The sequence below is a fragment of the Hypanus sabinus genome, chromosome 13 (genome assembly GCF_030144855.1).
Source record: "Hypanus sabinus isolate sHypSab1 chromosome 13, sHypSab1.hap1, whole genome shotgun sequence".
Taxonomy (NCBI): domain Eukaryota; kingdom Metazoa; phylum Chordata; class Chondrichthyes; order Myliobatiformes; family Dasyatidae; genus Hypanus; species Hypanus sabinus.
Genome location: NC_082718.1, coordinates 43598544 through 43608711, shown reverse-complemented (window position 1 = coordinate 43608711; position 10168 = coordinate 43598544). Strand labels below are relative to the sequence as shown.

The following is a 10168-nucleotide window of genomic DNA, read 5'->3' as shown; positions in this document are numbered from 1 at the left end:
GTATTATTCATCAGTAAAAGAGCCTGTGCACTATTTATAGTCTGTTGTATATTTTGAACTTGTTTTGTGATCTTTCCTCAAACATTTCAATGGGTGCAGAGATTTCTATTCATATTTAAGCTCATTTCAATTCTGGTCAGCGGAGTGTAGTGGAAACCCTTTCCTCAGGGGATCCATTTATCTATACTTAATTGTGGCTCAACAAGCTGAGAGTTCTTAAATTTTCTTCCCAGTAAATCATTGCAGGCTAGTTACAACACTGTTCAATCTTTTTCTAATATATAAATTGCTGGAGGAACTCAGCAGGTCAGGCAGCAGCTGCGGAAAGGGATACATCAATATTTTTAACAAATTCTGTTATATTCTTGAAAAAATGTAATTTGTCAAATTATCAAAATATAATACTGTACAACTGGTGTTTCATAAGACATAGGAGCTGTCTTAAGCCATTCAGCCCATTAAGTCTGCTCCACCATTCCTCATGGCTGATCCTGGATCCCACTCAACCCCCATACACCTGCCTTATCACCATATTGATGCCCTGATCGGGGCCCAGAGCTTCCAAGTGCTCCTCATATATTAGCCCCTTCATTCCTGGAATCATCCTCATGAACCTCCTGTGGACTCTCTCCATTGACAACACATCCTTTCTGAGATATGAGGCCCAGAACTGTGACTCCAAGTGCAGCCTGACTAGTATCTTATAAAGGCTCAGCATAATCTCCTTCCTTTCATATTCTATTCCCCATGAAATGAATGCCAATATTGCATTTGCCTTCTTTTCCAGACTCGACCTGTAACTTAACCTTCTGGGAGTCTTGCACGAGGGCTCCTACCTCCCTCTGCAACTCTGATGTTGAACCTTCTCCCCATTTAGGTAATAGTCTGTGCTATTGTTCCTTTTAGCAAAATGAATTATCATACATTTTCGAACACTGTATTCCATCTGCCACTTTTTTGCCCATTCTTCCAATTTATCTAAGTCCTGCTGCAATTGCATTGCTTCCTCAGCACTACCGACAGCTCCACCCAACTTCATATCATCTGCAAGCTTTGCCACAAAGCCGTCAATTCCATTATCCATGCAGAATGCTGGAGGAACTCAGCAGGCCAGGCAGCATCTATGGAAAAGAGTACCGTCAACATTTTGGGTCAAAACCCTTTGGCAGGACCAGTTACGGCCCAAAACATCAACAGCACTCTTTTCCTTAGCAGGCCAGGTAGCCTCTAAGTTCTAAGTTCTTCCAGCATTTTGTGTGGGTTGCCTGGTTTTCCAGCATCAGCAGATCTGTAATTCCATTATCCAAATCATTGACAAATAATGTGAAAAGCAATGGTCCCTATACTGACCCCTGAGGAACACCACTAGTCTGGCAGCCAACCAGAAAAGCTCCCCCCCCCCCCCCCGACTCCCACACACTGCCTCCTGCCTGTCGGCCATTTTTCTATCCATGCTAGTTTCTTGCCTATATTGCCATAGGATTTTTTCTTGTTAAGCAGTCCCATGTGTGGCACCTTAGCATATGCCTTCTGAAAATCCAAGTAAATAACATCCACTGCTTCTCCTTTGTCCACGCTGCTTGTTACTTCCTCGGAGAACTCTAACAGATTTGTCAGGCTTTCTTTACAGAAGCCATGCTGACTTTGACTTATTTTATCATTAATCTCCAAGTACCCTGAAACCTCATCCTTAATAATGGACTCCAGCAATTTTCCAACCACTGAGGTGAGGCTAACTGGCCTATAACTTCCTTTCTTTTGCCTTCCTCCCTTCTTAAAGAGTGCAATCTTCCTGTCCTCCAGAACCATGCCAGAATCAAGTGATTCTTGAAAGATCATGACCAATGCACTCATTATCTCTTCAACAACTTCACTGGGATGTAGCCCATTTGGTCCAGGTGACTTATTCACCTTAAGACCTTTGAGTCTGCCTAGCACTTTTCCTTGTAATAGCAATGGCACTTCTGCTCCCTGACACTCTCGGACCTTCTTCATTGAAGAAGGCTGCTACAAGGTTTCAAAATGGATTGATTAAAAACATAAGAAATTGCACTGACGCCAAGAGACTAAAGTAACCACAAATTTCATTGGGAGTTATTATCTAAGTAGGTAAACGATATGATTTGAACAATTACTTGTGACTGGCTGTGTTCAATTTTCCGAAACATCTACTGTGAAATTTAAGCAAATGGGTAATGAAGGGAAAATCAGACCAGTACCTCGTAAAGAATTTACTGAGCTGCAACAAAGAAGTTAGCAGATTTAAGAAAAAACACCTTGGAAAAGGTTAGTTATGCACAGTAGAGAAAATAAGGCAAAAAGAGATAATGAATGTGAAGAAGTTGTTACAGGGAAACAATTTTGTAAGAAATAAGATGACAGAACTGGACACAGTTTTGCCAGTAGAGAACTAACAATAAACAGCATTCTGATATTTTATCAGATTTAGAGTACCTATATGTCATGGCTAGTAACAAAACTACAAATTACTCATTTTCACCTCATTTAAAACATCAGCAGGTTGCAAAATATTAATTAGACTGCACTAAGATTATTGTGTACAGTTCCTGTTGCTACACTATAAGAAATACAGGAAGGATGTGGTATCAATAGAGAGAATGTAGAAGGGATTCATGAAGATGTTGCACGGAATGTCATTTATGGTAATAAAGAGAGAGTGGGTGGACAGGTTTGAGTCTTGGTAGAATGTAGGATGAGGGGTGATCTCAATGAAGTTTATAAAAAACAATGAGAAGTATTGATAAAGTAGTAAACACAAGTTTTTCTGCAGATGCTGGAAATCAGAATCAGGCTTATTATCATCGGCATGTGTCAAGAAATTTGTTAACTTAGCAGCAGCAGTTCAATATAGAAGAGGGAAAATAAACTAATTAATTACAATATACATATATTGAATAGATTAAAAATTATGCAAAAGACAGAAATAATATATATTTAAAAAGTGAGGTGGTGTTCATGGGTTCAATGCCCATTTAGGAATCAGATGGCAGAGGGGAAGAAGCTGTTTCTGAATCACTGAGTGTGTGTCTTCAGGCTTCTTCCTGCCTGATGGTAACAGTGAGAAAAGGGCATGTCCTGGGTGCTGGAGACCCTTAATAATGGATGCTGCCTTTCTGAGACACCACTCCCTGAAGATGTCCTTGGTATTTGTGGGCTAGTACCCAAGATGGAGCCAACTAAGTCTACACCCCTCTGCAGCTTCTATCAATCCTGTACACTAGCCCCCAAATACCAGACAGTGATGCAGCCTGTCAGAATGCTCTCCATGGTAAATCTATGGAAGTTTCTGAGTGTATTTGCTGACATGCCAAATCTCTTCAAACTCCTAATGCAGCATAGTTGCTGTCTTACCTTCTTTATAACTGAAAACCTGACATTGGTGTTTGTATTGTCTAGATGGTCTATGGCCATGTGAAGAGCCATTGAGATTGCATCTGCCATTGACCTAATGTAGCGATAGGCAAATTGCAAAGTTCCTTGCTGAGGCAAGAGTTCAGTCTAGTCATAGCCAACCTCTCAAAGAATTTCATCACTGTAGATGTGAGTGCTACTGGGCAATAAGGCAGCTCACATTATTCTCCTTAGGCACTGGTACAATTAGTGCCTTTTTGAAGCAAGTGGGAACTTCTGCCTGTAGCAGTGAGAGATTGAAAATGTCCTTGCATACACCCACCAGTTGGTTGGCACAAGTTTTCAGAGCCTTACCAGGTACTCCATCAGGACCTTCCAGCTTGCGATGGTTCACTCTCTTTAAAGACAGTCTAACATCAGCCTCTGAGACAGAGATCACAGGTCCACCAGGTGCAGCAGGAATCTTCACAGCTGTACTTATATTCTCCCTTTCAAAGCAGGCATAGAAGGCGTTGAGTTCATCTGGTAGCGAAGCATTACTACAATTCATGCTATTGGGTTTCGCTTTGCAGGAAGTAATGTCTTGCAAACCCTACCAGAGTTGTCGTACATCCGATGTCACCTCCAACCCCGTTCTAAATTGTCTCTTCACCCTTGAACTAGCCCTCCACAAATCATAGCTGGTTTTCTGCTACAGGCCTGGGTTGCCAGACATGAATGCCACGGACCTAGCCTTCAGCAGATGACATACCTCCTGGTTCATCCATGGCTTTTGATTTGGGAATGTACAGTGAGTCTTTGTAGGCAAACATTCATCACACAGGATTTAATGAAGTCCAAAGCAATTTCCAGAAAGTGCTGGAGGAACTCAGCAGGTCAGGCAGCACCTACGGAAATTAATAGTTGATGATTCAGGCTGAAGCACTTCTTGAAGACTGGAAAGGAAGGGGGAAGACACCAGTATAAAATAAAAGGGGGAGGGGAAGGAGGCTAGCTGGAAGATGATATTTAAAGTCAGGTGGTTGGGAAAGATAAAGAGCTGGAAGAGGAAGGAATCTGATAGGAGAGGAAAGTGGACCACAGGAGAAAGGGAAGCAGAAGGAGACATGGGCTAGGTAACACACACAAAATGCTGTTGGAACTCAGCAGGCCAAGCAGCATCTATGGAAAAAAGTACAGTTGACATTTTGGGCTGAGATCCTTGGTGGGGGAAATAGGCAGGTGAGAGGCTAGAGTGGAGAATGGAGGGGGACGGAATTTTTTTTTAACCAGAAGGAGAAATCTATGTTGATGCCTTCAGGTTAGAGGCCACCCAGACAGAATATAAGATGTTGCTCCTCCACACTGAGAGTTGCTTCATCATGGCACAAGATGATGCCATGGGCCAACATATCAGAATGGGAATGGAAACTGAATTAAAAAGTTTGGTCACTGGGATGTTCTACTTTTGGAGGATGGAGCAGAGCTGCTCAACAAAGTGGTCCCCCAATGTACAATGGGTCTCGCTAATGTATAGTAGGCCAAATCAAGGGCACCAGATATAGTAGATGACCCCAGCAGATTTGCAGGTGAAGTGAAGTAAAGTGATACCTCAACTGGAAGGACTGGGCCCTGAATGGAGGAGAATGGGGAGGTGTAGCACTTTGACCACTTGTAGGGGTAAGTGCCGGGAGGGAGATTAGTGGGGAGGGATGAATGGACAAGGGAAACATGGAAGGAGTGATTCGTGCAGAAAGCGGAATGTTGGGGATGAGAGGTAAAGATATGTTCAGTGCTTTTCCCAGGGCAGGAAAATGTAGCAGAAGAGGGAACAAAAAGCAGAAAACTGGAAGAGCTCAGATACCAATTAACAAGATAAAAGAGTCTTTGAATGAGTGCAGTTATGCTTTTTTGTTCAAGAATCTGCAGAGGAAAAAATGGTAAATTGACTCAAGACCCTTCATCACAACTGAGAAGGAAGAGGAAAGATAGCCAGTAAATAGTGGCCCAGGGAGGGATGGAGTTGGTAATTGAAAGGAGATGATAGGCAAATAGAATCAGGTGCGGAATGGGTGGAAGTTAAAAGGAAAACAAAGTTGAGGTGAGTGTGTCTGGGAATGACACTGAGGGTACAAATGACCTGAAATTAGAAAGCAGTGCTAATATCATTGGGTTGTAAGCTACTGAAGTGTAATATGAGGTACTGTTCTAATATTCACATACCAATTCTCATTGAGGGATCAGAAGTTGGGAGAGAGTGAGCAGCTCCAAGTTCCTGGGTGTCAAGATCTCTGAGGATCTAACCTGGTCCCAACATACTGATGTAGTTATAAAGAAGGCAAGACAGCGGCTATACTTTATTAGGAGTTTGAAGGGATTTGGCATGTCAACAAATATACTCAAAATCTTCTCTAGTTGTACCGTGAAGAGCATTCTATCAGGCTGCATCACACTCTGGTATGGAGGGGCTACTGCACAGGACTGAAGCTGCAGAAGGTTGTAAATCTAGTTAGCTCCATCTTGGGCACTAGCCTACAAAGTAACCAGGATGTCTTTAGGTAGCAGTGTCTCAGAAAGACAGCGTCCATTGTTAATGACCCCAGCGTCCAGGGCATGACCTTTTCTCATTGTTACCATCAGGTAGGAATTACAGAAGCCTGAAGGCACACACTCAGCGATTCGGGAATAGCTTCTTTCCCTCTGCCATCTGATTCCTAAATGGACATTGAAGCTTTGGACACTACCTCACTTTTTTTTAATATACAGTATTTCTGTTTTTGCATGGTTCTTAAAATCTATTCAATATACATAATTGATTTATTTGTTTATTAGTATGTTTTATCTAACTTATTATTTTTTTCTCTCTGCTAGATTATGTATTGCATTAAACTGCTGCTGCTAAGTTAATAAATTTCACGTCACATGCTGGTGATAATAAACCTGATTCTGATTCAGATTATGTGTTTGGTTGTGCACAGAGATCAGTGTAGGACGAGTGATGAGAGTTAAAATGACACACAATTGGAAGCTTGAGAGGGTTGCTGCTGACAAAATGTCCTTCAAACATTTGCCCACTCTTCACTTGGTTTCTGTAATGTCGAGGAGGCAGCATCGCAAGCACCAAACACAGTAGAGTAAATTTGAAGAGGTGCAGATAAATTTCCTGCCTCACTTGGAAGGGGGTTCCTGGGTGGTGGTGAGGGAGGAGCTGAAGGAATAGGAGTTATACCTCAAACATGAGGAAATCTGCAGATGCTGGAAATTCAAACAACATACACAAAATGCTGGTAGAACACAGCAGGCCAGGCAGCATCTATAGCGAGAAGCGCTGTCGACATTTCGGGCCGAGACCCTTCGTCAGGACTAACTGAAAGGAAAGATACTAAGAGATATGAAAATAGGAGGGGGAGGGGGAAATGCAAAATGATAGAAGACCGGAGGGGGTGGGATGAAGCTAAGAGCTGGAAAGGTGATTGGCAAAAGTGATATGGAGCTGGAGAAGGGAAAGGATCATGGGAGGGGAGTTATACCTTCCATGATTCCGGGGAGATAAGTAGACCAAAGAGGTTGGTACATATGCAGACAGGGTTGTGTGTGGGAGGGAAAGGTGAAGAAGTGAAAGGTAGTGGGATCACATTGGAACTAGGGGACACAGAGCACAAAACATTGAACAGGCCAACGCAGGAATAGGCTTGTGTCAACCATGACACCAAATGAAACCCACCAGCCTGCATGTGAACCATACTCCTCAATTCCATGTATATTGATTGATGTGTTTGTCTACCTCTTAAATACCATTGCACTTGAAAGTGTTCAAGGCACCTTCTGATCTCTATGTTAATGAAAATACTTGCACAGCACATTTCCCTTGAACTTTACCCTTCTCAGATGAAAGCTATGCCGATTAAAGGGAGACAAATTTAAATGAGATCTAAGGGTTATGTTTTCACCCAGGGAGTGATTATTTGGAACAAGCTACCAGAGGAGCTGGTAGAAGCAGATATAATTAGAACGTTTAAAGGTTTTTGGACGGGTACTTGGACAGGAATAACATAGGCAAATCCCCTGTACAGTGGATGTAATGGATTACAGAAGCGTTGATAAACTCCAACCTTAACAATGACTAAAAGGCCGATGGAGACGGGAGGTCATCGATATCCTATGCTCCACTGGGCCTAGGTTAGCAAGTACTTGGACAGGAAAGGTACAGTACAGGGATACCAGCCGACTAAGGCAGCATTTGCTAAAATAGGCGTCAGGCATGGGGGAGGTGAGCCGAAAGAGCTCTTTCACGATTCTATTATTAGACGCTCCAGAATCCGGTTCCGTCACGGCGAAGTGGGACGGTGGGGAGTTATCCTTTAGGGGAAAGCGATGACTGAGGGGAATGCTGACAGTGAGCGGCACTCCGGCTGCGCCTGGGGTTATCACTGCTGCCGGCTCCATCGCCGAATTCCGTGTACCGCCGTCTCCTAGCAACCCGGCGAGCCGGCTCATTGGGATCCTTCCGCCAGACCGCGGACAATCTGGTGCGGAGGAAGATGAGCCCAGCGATCGGCGTGAGAAGGTGGGAAAAAAGTGCGCTGATGAAATGAGGACGAGCCGGGGACGCGGCTCAACTCGGTGTAGTTTGTGCTTTTTCCCCAACGACCTGATTCGGGTTTGTTCGGTGCCTGGACAACTAAACTGGAAGCTCAGCCGCTCTCTTGCGTTACTTGTGCGGGGGATTAGGAAGGTTTGTTATGTTGGTATAAAAGCCAGCAATTCTTGTTTAATTACCACGGGTCGGTTTTTATTGTAGAGCTGATGGTTTCACTTTTCAGTCAGTATCGATAATGAAGTCTTTAAGCATTATTCACGTCGCTGCACTCTAAAGTGTTATAAGGGACTGCAGATGCTGGAATTTGGAGCCAAGTAAAAAAAAAACTTATGGTAGAACTACTTAAGTCAAGCAACATCTGCCAAGGCAATAGGGTGGTGGAGATTCTGTGCCAGCACTGAGAGCGTGGAGGGATGATGGTCCGTATAAAAAAAGTGAAAGAGGCTGGTCGGAAATCACGTATATGCCTTTATTCCTTCTACCGAAGTGCAGGACCGAACACTGCCCCTACATTAGATTTCATCTGCCACTTCATTGCCCATTCTCCCAATCTAAGTCCTCCTGCAGACTCCCTGCATCCTCAATACTACCTGCTCCTCCAGCTATCTGTATTGTCTGCAAACTTGGCCACAAAGTAATCTATTCTGTCATCCGAATGGTTGCCTTGTAATGTAAAAGGAAATGGCCCCAATACCTACCCAGGTGGAACAGCATTAGTCTCCAGCAGCAGAACAGAATAGGCCCCTTTTATTCTGACACTTTGCCTCCTACCAGTCAGCCAATCTACTATCCATGCTAGTATCTCTCTTGTAATGCCATGTACTCTTGTTAAGCAGCCTAGTGCAGCAACTTGTCAAAGGCCTTTTGAAAATCCAAGTAAACAGCATTCATTGGCTCTCCACTGAGTATCCTGCTTGTTATTTCCCCAAAAAATTACAACAGATTTGTCAGACAAGATTTCCCTTTAAGAAAAATATGCTGACTTTGGCCTATTTTAATATGCATCTCCAAGCATCCTGAAAACCATCCCTTAATAATAGACTCCTACTTCTTCCCAATCACATAAGTCAGGCTAACTGGCCTATAATTTCCTTTGTTCTGTCTCCATCCCTTCTTAAAGAGTGGAGTGACATTTGCAATTTTCCAGTCCCTTGCAATCTTCTAGAATTGAGTGATTCTTGAAAGATAATTACGAATGCCTTCACAATCTCTTCAGCAACCTCTTTCAGAATCCTGAAATGTAGTCCAACTCATCCAGGTGACTTATCTACCTTCAGACCTTTCAAATTCTCAAGCATCTTCTCCTTAGTCATTGCAACTACACTCACACACAAAGAGCTAATTGTGGACTTCAGCAAGGGTAAGTCGAGGGAACACAAACCAATGTTCATTGAGGGATAAGAAGTGGAGAGAGCAATTTCAGCTTCCTGGGTGTCAGTATCTTTGAGGATTTAACCTGGTCTCAACATATCAATGGAGGTATAAGGAAGGCAAGACAGTGTCTATACTTCATTAAGAGTTTATGGAGATTTGGTTTGTCACCAAAAATACTTGAAAACTTCTAAAACTTCTACAGATGTCCCGTGGAGAGCATTCTTACCATCTGTTATGTGGGGGGAGGGCTACTGCACAGGATCAAAATAAATAGCAAAAAGTTGTAAAATTAGTCAGCTCCATCATGGGTATTAGCCTCTGTTGTATCCAAGACATCTTCAAGGAGTGTTGCCCTATGAAGGTGGCGTCCACTATTAAGGACCCCCATCAGCTTAGACATACCCTCTTCTCATTGTTACCATCAGGAAGGAGGTACAGAAGCCTAAAGAGGCACACTCAGTGATTCAGGAACAGCTTTTTCCCCTTTGTCATCTGTCTTCAATGGATATTGAACTCATGAGCACTACATAATTTTTTAAACAAAAATTCCATTATTGAAGAACTATTTTTAAGTTATTTAATATATATGTATATACTATTGATATATATGTATATACTGGAGTATTGTGTGCAGTTTTGGTCTCCAAATTTGAGGAAGGACATTCTTGCTACTGAGGGAATGCAGCGTAGGTTCACAAGGTTAATTCCCGAAATGGCGGAACTGTCATATGTTGAAAGATTGGAGTGACTGGGCTTGTATACACTGGAATTTAGAAGGATGAGAGGGGATCTGATTGAAACATGTAAGATTATTAAGGGATTGGACATGCTTGAGGCAGGAAG

The 10168-nt window shown here is 42.9% G+C and overlaps 1 protein-coding gene across 2 annotated transcripts in view; it reads left to right on the top strand.

Moving 5' to 3' along the window:
* The first annotated feature begins 7927 nt into the window (after positions 1-7927).
* The window catches only part of ccdc87 (coiled-coil domain containing 87), a 76422-nt gene continuing 74181 nt past the window's right edge, over positions 7928-10168 (top strand). For both annotated transcript variants that reach the window (XR_009515348.1, XM_059987525.1), the window contains exon 1: positions 7928-8086. The gene's annotated coding sequence lies outside the window, so the exon portion shown is untranslated. The remainder of the gene's footprint in view (positions 8087-10168) is intronic.